The sequence below is a fragment of the Lissotriton helveticus genome, chromosome 12 (assembly GCF_964261635.1).
Source record: "Lissotriton helveticus chromosome 12, aLisHel1.1, whole genome shotgun sequence".
In the NCBI taxonomy this organism is placed as follows: domain Eukaryota; kingdom Metazoa; phylum Chordata; class Amphibia; order Caudata; family Salamandridae; genus Lissotriton; species Lissotriton helveticus.
This window is the reverse complement of record NC_136073.1, coordinates 120,284,789-120,297,797: the sequence shown is the minus strand read 5'-3', so window position 1 is coordinate 120,297,797 and position 13,009 is coordinate 120,284,789. Positions and strand designations below refer to the sequence as shown.

Genomic DNA, 13,009 nt, shown 5'->3' with positions numbered 1-13,009 from the left:
TTGGGCATTTTGCGTTTTCTGGGGTTGCAAAGAGGTCTATTTGTGGACCACCCCCATTTGTGAAAATGCGGTGGGAGAACTTTGGGGTAAAGTTCCCATTCTTGGACTTGTTGCATCCAGCTGAGAAGGTCTGCAACTTGATCGCTTGTCCATGGTACATATTCTGCTAGGAGATGAATGTTGTGATGTACTGCTAAGCAGTGTTCCCAGGGACGTGCATGCGTGCACGTCTTATCCCCCGAGCGCGCAGTGCTGCGTGTGGAGTGGGCATCCACAGCACATCTCAGAAAAGCATTTGCGACGCCGCTTCTAGAACAGCAGTGGCGCGAAAAATTTTAATTTCCGGCTTGCGGTGGCTCCTGCACTTGCTGCTGTTTTTCCTTCTTAAAGGAACACACTAGGGGCTGCTTGTGGACCATTGTTAAATATTCCTGTTCATTTTAGCACCGCCATGTGCTGAAATTAACAGAAATATTTTCACAATGGTCCACAATCAGCCCGCAGCCGCGCTCCTTTAAGAGAAGAAATGCAGCAAGTCCGAAAGCACGACGTGTGCTTTAAACGCCGTTCTTTTGGGCTTGATGCATGTCTTCTCTTAATGGAGCACAGCTCAGAGCTGATTGAGGGCCATTGTGAAAATATTTATGTTAATTGCAGCGCATGATGGTGCTACAATTGACAGGAATATTTTCACAATGGCCCTCAATCAGCTCTCAGCCGTGCTCTATTAAGAGAAGACATGCAACCAGCAGAAAAGAACGAAGTGTAAAGCACACATGGTGCTTTTAGGCTTGCTGCACACCTTTTGTTAATAGAGTGTTTCAAATTGTGTGCCTTTTTAAAAGTTTTCATGTTAAATGCAGCCCCGTGCATTAGTATGTGGGGCTCTGCAATTAACATGAAAACTTTCCAAAGGCAGGTAATCTGCAGCCCTCTATTAACAAAAGGCCTGCAGCAAGCCTAAAAACATAACGTGTGCTTTTACAATCACTAATATATGTTAGCGATTCTGAAAGCACACGTCCTGCTTCTGGACTTGCTGCATGCTTTTTGTTAATAGAGCGTGGCTGCTGGAAGATTGTGTACATTTTTTTTAAAGTATTCATGTTAATTGCTGCAATTAATATGTATACTTTAAAAAATCCACACAATCTGCCCGCAGCCACACTCTATTAACAAAAAGCATGCAGCAAGCCCAGGGCGTAAAGTGGGCTGGGTCCTGCTGATGCTGAGTTTTTAAACCGGTGCTGAGACAGGTCCCAATCAGGCTTTTCATTTTTGCACTCACCCTTAGGGTAAAAAAAATCTCATCTGCTGAAAGCCTTTGGTGTAACTTCAGAGGACTTTCTATAGTTTTTTCACAGTCTGATCATTTCAGAAGTGAGGAATTTTCAATATATTCAACGAAGCTGTAGCTGTTGCTTATTCATCCTATGGAACGAACAATCATTGACAAAGTCAATAATCCTGGGTTGTTGTAGGTATAATGTTACTTATTGTATTATATATCTGGATGCAATGACAGAGGCAGCACAATAACGGGCGGCACACTATGCTAAGCACAGATTTTTAGCTTACATGGTTTACACCACGCCCTTAATTACAACAGGCACGTCCCTTTGAGAGACCCCCCCAGTTTTTCCATCCCACTTAAAGTCCAGAGCAAGCCTAAAAGCACCACGCGTGCTTTCAGAATCACTAACATATATTAGTGACTCTGAAAGCACACACGGTGGACTTCTATGTACACTCCGCCCCTCCCCCCTGCGTATCCAAGAAACCATCTTCAGAGCAGATAAGTGAACTCATGATTATCAGTTTTAAAGAGTGGAGTAACCCCCGCCTTGGTAGACCCAGCTCTGTTCTGCAGGGTCTTGCCCTGATGACCTTGAATAATTCTTAAAAAGATTATTGCAAATAGCAATCTCCTTTCATTTATTTTTAAACTGGGTAATGTGTGGGATTGTATTATAGACATTTTCTGACAAATCTGTTTTTGTTTCATGCAACATCCATACAAAATGTTTATTTTAGATCCAAACAGATCTCAACTATGAGAAATGGTAGGATGTCACGAAGATTATTTGCAGTAGTATTAGTGAATTTCTACTATGTTACAATATTGGAAAAATACATCACTATCCCTGAATATTAACTATAAACACATTTGGAACTTGAACCAGTTTGTCTGTGCACTTTTTGTGATTTGGCCAAAAGGACACGAGAAAGCTGAAACTGGATCATGAATTCAAAGCTGTTCCGCACAGAGGCCTGCAAAATACATTTGGCCGAGGGCACTCAAAGTCCTTAAGATGTCCCTGAGCTGCCACTGTGTAGCTAGTTAGGAAAGAAGAGGTTCACTGGCACTGTGGAAGGAGGCCAGTTGCCAGTTTTCCTATATATATATATATATATATATATATATATATATATATATATATATATATATATATATTAGTGTAGCTTTGTCGTGGTTGCAGATGCTCTGCACTTTCTCATTTCAAACATGACACAACCATTGTACGCCTGTCACCAATAAGAAGGCCACCCCCCTGGCTGGACTGGCCTTGGCAGGAATCAGGCGTTTGCCTGGAAGGCTGGGGGTCAGTTTAGGAGCAGTGGGGGCCAGTTGTGTTACTGGGAGAGGTTTAGCAGTGATGCTGCAACATGGGCCCTCAGTAACAAAAGCACCAGTGCTGGGGACAGGGTTTAAGCAGTAGTGCTTGACACTTGGCCCCCTCCACCCCACCTAAGGTGGGTGGGAGCCAGTGCAGCAAAATTGCCAGCGCTACTTTGGATTCCCAGTCCAGCCCTGCCTGCCCCATCAAACGGGCCTCCTCCGTTCCAATACCTAGGCCATTTATCTGCATCAAGCAGGAACACAAGTGTCATAAACCGTGTCACTGCACCCACACATGCGGTTGAGTTCTTGGCGCACATTGACGTGGTTGGTGTGCACAGAGACCTCACACTGCAGCACACAGAGGAACAATATAAAAGGGAACATTGCTGCTAAGCGCCATATGTTCTGGGCTAGACGCACTAGTTGCAGAGAGTTTGTCCATCCCCCCCACCACTTGATTCTGCAGGTAATACATAGTTGTCATATTGTCTATCCGGATTAGGACAACTTTGTGTAGTAGGTGAGGTAGAAATGCTTTCAGTGCTAGTTGAACAGCTTGAAGCTCTAGGTAATTGATATGGAGCCCCTGGTGTTTGGAGTCCCATACACCCTGAATTCTAAGATCTTGAAGGTGAGCTCCCCAACCAGTCACGGAAGCACCCGCTGCGAGAATGGCTTGATGATCTGGGTCTAGAAAAGGCCGCCTTTGGACAGGTTTTGTGGCTTCATCCACTGCAAAGAGTGGTGATATGTGAAGGTGTCTACCAACACCAGAATGTGTAGTTGACCCAGTGACTGTGTTTATTGACTTGAGAGACATTCTTACAGCAGGCTCATATGTAAATGAGCATGTAGGACTATTGCGATGCAAGATGCCATCATGCCCAAAAGGCGCAAGGGTGTTCTGACTGTGACCTGGGTCCCAGTTTGAAACTGTTGCACTAGTGTCAGAATGTTTTATATTCTGGCTGTATTTGGGTATGCCGACCCCAGGTGAGCATTGACTATGGCCACTAAAAACGGTTGTATTGAAGATGGTGTGTGTTGGCTGCAAAGGCGGGATCTGGTTACTTCTATTAGCCAATCTTACAAATAAGGAAATACATATATGTTTTGCCTGCACAGATGTGCCGCCACTACTGCTAGGCATTTTGTGAATACCTGTGGTGTGATGGCAACTTCGAAGGGGAAAACGTTGAATTGATAATGCTTCCCTTGGAAAACAAACTGTAGGTATTTGCGGTCCGAGGGATGGATGGGTATATGAAAGTTGTCATCTTTTAGGTTCAGGGCAGACACGAAGTCGCCTTTTTGAATGGTATGATTTCCTGAAGGGAAGTGTTCTGATAGGATATAGTGATTGAGGGGCCTGAGCTCGAGAATGGGTCAAAGTGAGCCTTCTTTTTTGGGATTGAGACAGTATAAAGAATATACCCCTGTTCTTTCATGTTGAATTTGGCTGGTTCTATAGCTCCTTTAAGTAAGAGAGTTGATATCTCCTGTCTGAGGAGAGTTTGTTGTATGGATAGTTGGTGTTTGCGAATTGGGATATTTGGAGGAGTTGTGATGAGCCCCAGACAGTAACTATGTTGGATAATTTCCAACACCCATTGGTCTGTTGTGATGTATTTCCATGATGGTAATAAGTTTTGAAGACATCATGTTAGATTGTCGGGGGGGAGGGGGTGATGAAGTAATTTGCGTCACGGGTAGGATCTCCGTGACTGCGGCCTCTGAAATTGTTTCCTCTGTATGTGTCCCTCTAGACAAGAAGCTTTTAGAAATGGACGATTGTCCTTGAATTTTATAGGAGGACCCTGTGATGTCTGTGGAGGCAGACCTAACACCATGTTTGAAATCGGGCCAACGAAAGGGCGCACAGTAGGTGGGAGTTTGTAGGGCCCCCATTGATTTTGCAACATCAGTGTCTTTTTTCATTTTCTTTTTTAAAGGGCTGTGTCTACCTGAGGGCCAAAGAGGTGCTGTTTGTCAAAGGCAAGATTAAGAATTGCCTTCAGTTTTAAGTCCTGAGACACAGAGCCGAGCATGTCTACGTAAGAGAAGACTGGTATTTATGCCTCTAGCTACAGTGTCAGCAGAGTCTAGTGCACATTTAATGAACTTATTACTGATTAACTTCCCCTCACTCACTATTTCTTAACTCATTTTCTTGTATTCTTCTGGGTAATGTTGGAGAAGCCACTCCATTTCATCCAAGTGAGCCTTTTCATAGCGTAAAAAAGAGCTTGGCTGTTGGAAATGCACCAATGATTACCAGACTGGGCTGCTGCCCTCTTTCTTGAGGCATCGATAAGTTTTGACTAGTTGTCTGAGGTGAGTTAGCCCTTTTCTTTGCATTGGCTATTACCAAGAAGTCTGGGTTAATTGCCCTCTAATATAAAATATGTATATATATATATATATATGTATATATATATATATATATATATATATATATATATATATATATAACAACTTTCTCTTTGAGGCACTCTCTACTGCTCAGAGGGTCACAATATTTACCACTCCTTAAAGAAATGCTATGTCGTGCAGATGAAATTTTTAAAGACCCCGTAAAAGCATTAAATAATACCATCAAGTTTTGACAAAAAGTATGAGGCAGGACCATATGACCATATATATATATATATATATATATATATATATATATATATATATATATATATATATAATGTCGGGTGAGTCATCTGCTTCTCTTTGCAGCATTCTTGGCAACGCACGTCAGTCCTGAAGGGTCTTTTTAGATTGGAATGACCTACAGGACTCACAGGTGTCTTTCCGATGGTCGGGAAAAAGGCATAGATTGCAGACCGAAAGTTGGTTGGTGTGCGAGTATTTAGAAAGGCAATTCAGACAGAAACGGTATGGAGTGCGTTCCATTAGCAGCTCGTTTTCGGATAAGATCTGTAGAATTTGAATGGGCCCAGCTGGGCTTGGCCCGTAGGGCGTCGAGGGCAGTCAAGGTCAAGGAACCCAACACGCAAAATGTTCTGTTGCTTGAAACGCAAGAGTAACTACACGGTCGAGACAATCCCGTTGAGTTGGGAGATCTACTGGCGAACCGAAGGGAGCCCGAAAGGACCTTCAATTGAGAATACATCCACACCCACCGGCAGAAAGAAACAATCTAACAGTGGAGTCGATGCCCATGCGCAGGATCACCATTGGAGGAGTCACACAGCCTAGTGACTCAAAAAACGTCTTCGAACAAAAATAACTTGCAATCATCCAATCCCAACACTAGATGTCAGACTTATGCAAAGCATGTGTATCTACAGCCACACATGCTTCAAACACAGTTTCCCACTGCAATGCAATCACTTCTTGTGAGTCATGTCAGCAAGCTGAAGGTTTTGTCAGTTCAGCCACCACAATATACTACCTTCTTCCCCATTGAACTGGTACTTAGAACTAGTACATCCTTTCTTCTGAAATTGGTGGCACCTTTCCATCACGTTCTAACTGTTCTTTTCTCTGCCACAACCCTTTAAGGGGGAGAGGCTAAACTGGTTAGTCCTACAACTTGCCCTTCGTTTTTACATTGATAGGAGTATCGGGGGTATGGTTGGCTATTTGTTGAGTTTGCTGGTGCAAAGAAGGTTTAGGTGGCCTAGAAATTAAACCTATTCTAATAGATTGTCCTCTGCATCAAGCTATGACTTGACCAACAAGGACCACATTCTGAGGGCCTTGGGAACTCATTCTTGCAAGGTGAAAGTCACATCTACAGCTCTAGTTCAGGGCATATTTTGTTTTCGACAGCCATGTGGGCCTCTGTCCACCTCGGAATTTCGGCATATATTCATAAGAATACAGAGAGAGACATTGACCCAGTTTCATGCTGCTAGCTCACTGGTGTATACGTTAAAAAAATGTAAATGTACACCTCTCAGGCTCACTTCCTTTCTGTGCACATTACTGTGGTATTGATACAGTGAGGAATCTGTGGCTAGTAGTACCCATCAGAAGAATATGTTATGTAGTTTTGGTAACTCTGTTACTGGTGGATACTCTATCTAAGCAGATTACTCACAGCTGGAACCCTCCCTGGTATGGGGAGTCCACTTTCGGGTATCAATATAGCCCAAGTTAGATTCTGCCAGTGGAAATTAAATCTGCCAGGTACGGTCTGCATCACAGTGCTCAAGGGTGGCCCATTTGTGTGGCTCAGTGTTATCATGTCGGAGAGGGGATGGAGTTGCAACAGAGGCTGGTGGCTAACATGCCGGCATGCAGAATCTATTGCAGGAGTTTCCAGATGTAGTCTGGCACCTGGAAGGAGTTACAAGGTGGGGAATCTGCAGTTAGATAAAGTATCCACTAGAAAGTAACTTATTTGTCTTGTCCATTAGAAAGAATACCACCAGTGGCACGTAACAATTTCTTCTTGCTAGCTTTGGATCCTAATTCATCCGCCAATTATAGAGAGTGGTGACTAGGTCACATCACTAGGTGACTGGAATTCAAGGGTAGCATTAAGACCAGGTAAGTCAGCTTACTGTACCTGGATATGAATGTTATGTGACCTTTTTATTGGGTCCTCGGGCAGCGAGTCGTAGCCGGGCTGTATCTTCAGTGAATATTGAGTCAGTGGGATCACTTCAGAGCATAGGTGTTTGTTTACCAGTAGGAAAAACAGGGAATGTTAACACTAATAAACAAAAAGTTTAAACACCTTGTGGGACTGAAATATGACCCCAAATGTACCACTGTGTTGTTAATGCCATAGGTGTATAATATGGGGTACTATGGGCATGAGGAAAGGTTGTTTTAACTTTGGAGTGGTGAAAAAAACAGCAAGTCTACTACCAAATGTTTTAAGTCCAGTCAGTCAACTGAGCAGAGATGCCAGACAAAGAAATACAGATTAAGTGTGGATATGACCTTTCTGCACTCTGTTAAACCACCGATGGTTGCCTTCTGACTGCCCAGGAAGTTTGAAGCTGGAAATGTGAGAGGTGGCATGACAGGAACAAATATGTCCACATCAAAAACAGGGTAAAAATTAAACCAGTATCACCAGTGCAGGTGTGACTTTGAAGAGCTACAGGATCACTTAAGGCTTCAAGACATGGTCCACCAGAAGCTGATGCTGTGTATATAAATTGTAAAAGATTTTATAGCAGTAATCTGATGGCGGAGGATGCTTCTAAATCAGGCACATATGAGGAAAGGTATCCGCCTCTTTGATATGTTCTATACCTACCCGTTTCTAGTAAGGCACTGGTTCTTAGCGCACACAGTTGTGTGCTGTACTACAACACAATCTGCTACCGTTTGTATTTCGCCAAACATATCCAGGGTGAAGTCCAATAGCTGCTGCACAGTTAAACAGGAGAAACACACCCCAGTGGTCTCAACGGCTAAGTACAACCAGCCCTAAGATTCCCAACACCATCTACCTGCTTCGCCAACGCTTCAGGGACACAACTTCTATGGCCAACACAAGGATGACCGCCCTCTCTTGATTGTATTTATCAAGAAGGAGAGTGAGGAACAGAGGTAGCTAGATCACTTCCCTGTAGGATATTAATTGTAATAAAAAAGAGCTAGCTATACTAGTAATGCTCATGTAGTGCATGTCAGAATAAACTATTAGTTTTTATGAAGACCCTCACCCACCAACCTAGTTGGTGGCATGCTTCATCATCGGCCCCCACCCAAGGCACCGAGTGTGGCTCGGGTGTGCTGCGACGTCGGTTTACAATTACCAGAACTGGGTCTGGGCTCACTGGCAATAAGGACAAGCCTCACCATCAATATCTATAAACCAACACAAGTACCAGTATTGCCTAGCTATTTCAACAAAGGAACAACCAATGATCACTCGAATTACCGAAACAAAACAGTAACTCTCAGGGGTAGTATTTCTCCGGAATTAATCCAATATTATTTAATTATTTTGCATCAAGAAGGAACATATAAATGAGCAATTTTTCATTTTTACACATACAAATTGTTTGAACTCCACATAACATAAGTATAGACAATTTTATCAATCAACCAACTTTCATACAAACATTCATACACGACAAAACATTAATATATATACACACATAAGAAATTTATGGAACTATACACAATTATTTACAATTTTCTGATTTCAAAAAAACATAGCATTGGAAAAAGCAAATGAAATTTTTCAATATTTCAATAATCAAATAGGTATTCCTAATGCTGAATGAGTGGGTCTACGCGTTTCGATAACCCCTTGGTGTGGGGAAATCTCGTCAGGACCAGGAGCCTGTGAATAAAGGACAAAGAACAAATCAACCTATGGAAAACCCTGCCTCCGGCACTGCAGTGAGAGGGAGAGGAGAAACTAATCCTACCTCTTAGGTGCTCGGTTTTTCTTCTGGTGTAACTGTAATAAAAACGAAGCTACTTTTAAATTCTATTCAACAAGTAGTTAAAAACTCTTCAAAAGGTAACTGACTCCTACGTGCAATACTCACATATGTTTAACCCATATTGTGGCTTGGCGAGGGTGGTGGAGTGGGGAATCTGTAAGAATAGAGCGTTTTATGAGCGTCCTGAAAATGAACAGGTGGCTCTTGCGTTATTGTAAGGAGCAGTGTTAAAGAACACTTACTTTGTTATGGCGAGTGTGGCAGCCGGACTTTGGTCCCGGTCTGGAAAGCCTGCTTGATGCTTGCAATCGCTGAAACGGAATAAGGGAGAGGCGTATTTCAAACCTGAGTTCTCATGAATTGTGCGCTCCGTTTTTTGCTTCCTATTTGCTCCGTTTTGTTCAATGGTGTTCAAAATTACCTTTAATGCTGGCTTGCACTGGAGTAATCTGGGGTCCACACTACTCGGCGTCCGTCAATCTATGCCGGCAATCTCACCAACTGAGCTCTTCTCGTTCCTCTCGCAACTATGGCTTAAGCCTCACTTCCTGGTTGTGAGGATTCTGGGGGTTGTAGTTTCCATTGACAGTTGTCAAGGAAACGTGATGCACAACGTCCTAGGGTGGAATTGAATCGAACTTCGTGCACCCGACCTCTAGGTCTGGCACGAGGGAGACGGGTCGTGCGTGTAATCCGCACATTGTTGCTTGGGATGGCGTCTTGAGTACTTACAATTGATAAATCTCTGAAAGTTCATTTAAACCATCTGTGGCCGTATTAAATTTCACGATTAGTAGAGCTTCCTGTCGTGATAGCTTCTCTTCGATATCGCCGCCTCTTGCTTCTTTGTCAACCTTAGCGATCACTGTCCATTTCAAATCATCTACTGAATGGCCATATTTGGTCCAATGGTTGACCAATGGCGCCGTCAACACATTCTTCTTGATCCGTGATTTATGTTGAGTGATGCGGCACCTCACCTCTTGGCTTGTTTTTCCAATGTACAATTTTTTACATGGACAAGTAATGCCGTATATAACATACCTCGACTTACAATTTGTGAATTTATCGTGTCTCCAAAATTGTTGTTTGTGTTTAAAGAGGTTACCTTCTTCCGTACTTGCACAACAAATGCATGAGCCGCATTTGTGATGGCCTTGAATCGGAGGGAGTCCTAGCATGGTACCCAGTGTTGGCGTTTTCTTTTTTATGGCTGCTCGGACTAGATGGTTGGCTATACTTTGGTCTTTCTTGAAGGCGAAGAGTGGTTTTTCTTTTAATGTCTCATCAATGTTCTCTACTAGATGCCAATTTTGTAAGATGGCTTTCTTAAATAGATTAGAATTTTGACAAAACGTAGACACACAGACAATCCTGTTAAGGGTTGGTTTTACTTTTTTCACCAAAAGGGTGTCTCGGGGGATCCACCAAACTCTCTTCATAGTTCTTTTTAATAGTTTTTTTGGGTATCCTCTTTTTGCCAAGTTATCTGATAAGTTGCTGGCATGAAACATGTATTCCTCTTTAGAATTGCAATTTCTTTTAATTCGGAGATACTGGCCGAACGGGAGGTTTTCTCGCAAATTGCGGGGATGGTTGCTTTTAAAATGTAAGGCCTTGTTTCGATCTGTCGGTTTCTTAAACAGTGTAGTGACCAAACCTTCATCGGTGGGGTACACTTCTACATCGAGAAATGGCATCTTCACTTTCGAGAAGCTCATACTGAATTTTATCTCCTCTGTCCTTGAATTGAGCCATTCATGAAATTTCTTTAGGTCTTCTTCGTTCCCTTTCCAAGTCAGGAAAACGTCGTCGATATATCGACTCCAGCTGGTAATTTGTTCTGAGAATGGGTTCGAATGGTACACGAATTTCTCTTCATATAATGACATAAAGAGTACGGCCATTTCGGGAGCAAATGGACAGCCCATTGCTACTCCGCTTGTCTGGAAGAAGAACTCCCCATTAAAATTGAAGTAGTTCTTCTTCAAAGCCAGTGACGCTAGCTGCATTATAAATTCTGATGGTACTCGCGTGGGTCTAGGTCTTTGGTCTAAATAGTATTGAAGGGCATCTAAACCATCACTCTGGGGGATTTGTGTATACAGTGAACACACATCCATGGTCACTAAGATATCTTTGTTCTGTTCAAAAGGAATTGACGGAAGTTTGTTGATAAAATCCGTCGTGTCACGGAGGAATGATTTTACCTCGGTCATAAAAGGTTTCAAAAAATGGTCTACATACTTTGATACTGATTCAAATACTGACTCGCAACCGGAGATTATTGGTCTTCCGGGTGGGGCGTGTATGTCCTTATGGACTTTGGGTAGGACATAGAACAGGGGTATTCGTGGATTATTACATTTCAGATACTCGAACTCCTTTTTTCCAATAATACCATCTAAAAGGCCTTTCTCCAGAATAGGGTTAAGGAATTGTTGTAGTTCTGTGGTAGGGTCCTTCTGTACTTTTTTGTAGCACCTTGGGTTATTAAGCTGGCTCATCACTTCTGTTATATATTTGTCAGTATCCCATATGACAATTGAGCCTCCTTTGTCCGCCTGCTTTATTATAACTGTTGTGTCCTTTTTAAGATTTTCCAAGGCACTTCTTTCCGCTTGTGAGATATTGAATTTAGTCCATGTTCTTTTACTTTCCATTTTTGTTATGGCTGATAAGATCGTTTTTTCAAAAGTTAGAATTTCCTTTGCAACTTTATTTCCTGGTGGACAAAATGATGACTTTTTTCTCAATCCCGTCACTTCTATTGGTGGATTAAACATTGTCTGCGAGAAGAAGGATTTTAATTTGATCTTACGGCAGAATTCAAGTGCCTCCATTTTAAGTTTCACAAAGTTGGTATGTCGTGTGGGCACAAAGGAAAGTCCTTTTTCCAAAATACTAATTTCCGCTGGGGTAAGGATTTTATTTGACAAATTGAAGACCGGAGACACTACCAATTCTTGTAGTTCTGCCTCCGAGTCGACATCTCCCATGGTTGGTTGTACCGTGGGCGCGCTCTGTTTTGCGGTTGGCCTCTTCCTAAAAAAGGCGCCGAAGATGGACCTGGCTGTTGTGCTCCTCTTTTATTAGTCCCTCTTCTTTGGTTATCGCTCTCGCCCTCACTGCTGCCTGATGCAGATGAGGTATCAGAGAAGGAAATGAATTTGTTATTGGATCTTCCTTGGTATTCCCCTAGATATTTTCTTGAGTCCGGTCTGGAATAAAAATCTGTTTGTAAGTATGGATAAGTTTTTTCTAAGTTGAAATTCTTTTTATCTTTTTGAAACTGGTTTTCCTTTTGGTTGATAGTATAATCCTTGAACTCTAAGATATCTTTTTCAACCTTTTCCAGTAAAGTTTTTGCATCTGTAATCAATTGATTTTGCTGTATCTCAGTCTCTAAAGTTTTGATTTCCTCAAGTTGTTGTAATGAAAGTCTTTGCGCTGTCTCCACCGTAAGGACCATGAGGTCTCGGCTGCACTTAGTTTCGATAAAACTGTATCCTTTTTTGTATAGTGGGTCGTCTGTGAATATCACGGGGATATTTTTGATCTGCAGGCCTCCAGGTATTGTACCAGCTCTTAAGTGCTGGAGGAGGAAGTGGCCATGCAGGTCTGTACGAATTTGTTTTTTCTTTAACCTTAAGAGTTTATCTGTCTCGTTTTGGTTCCTAGCAGATGTACTTAAGGTCACTGAAGTGAACAGGGGCGGCTTTTCCAATAAATTTTTGATATGCTCTTCGCTATAAGCAAATGTTTGTTCAACAGACATACTGTGCGACACTCAATCTCAAAAAATCAACATAAAACTTACAACACGTAATTCTGAAAAACACACTACACTTTCAAAAAACCATATTTCAGAAGTTCCCTTAAGGACCTGAAACAACCTCGCAGAAAGCCTTCTGCTAAAGTACAATTACCAGAACTGGGTCTGGGCTCACTGGCAATAAGGACAAGCCTCACCATCAATATCTATAAACCAACACAAGTACCAGTATTGCCTAGC

At 42.3% G+C, this 13,009-nt stretch overlaps 1 protein-coding gene across 2 annotated transcripts in view; it reads right to left on the bottom strand.

Annotated features, from left to right (window-relative positions):
- The window catches only part of AP4M1 (adaptor related protein complex 4 subunit mu 1), a 154,259-nt gene that overhangs the window by 98,827 nt on the left and 42,423 nt on the right, over positions 1-13,009 (bottom strand). The gene's annotated exons all lie outside the window — the stretch shown is intronic.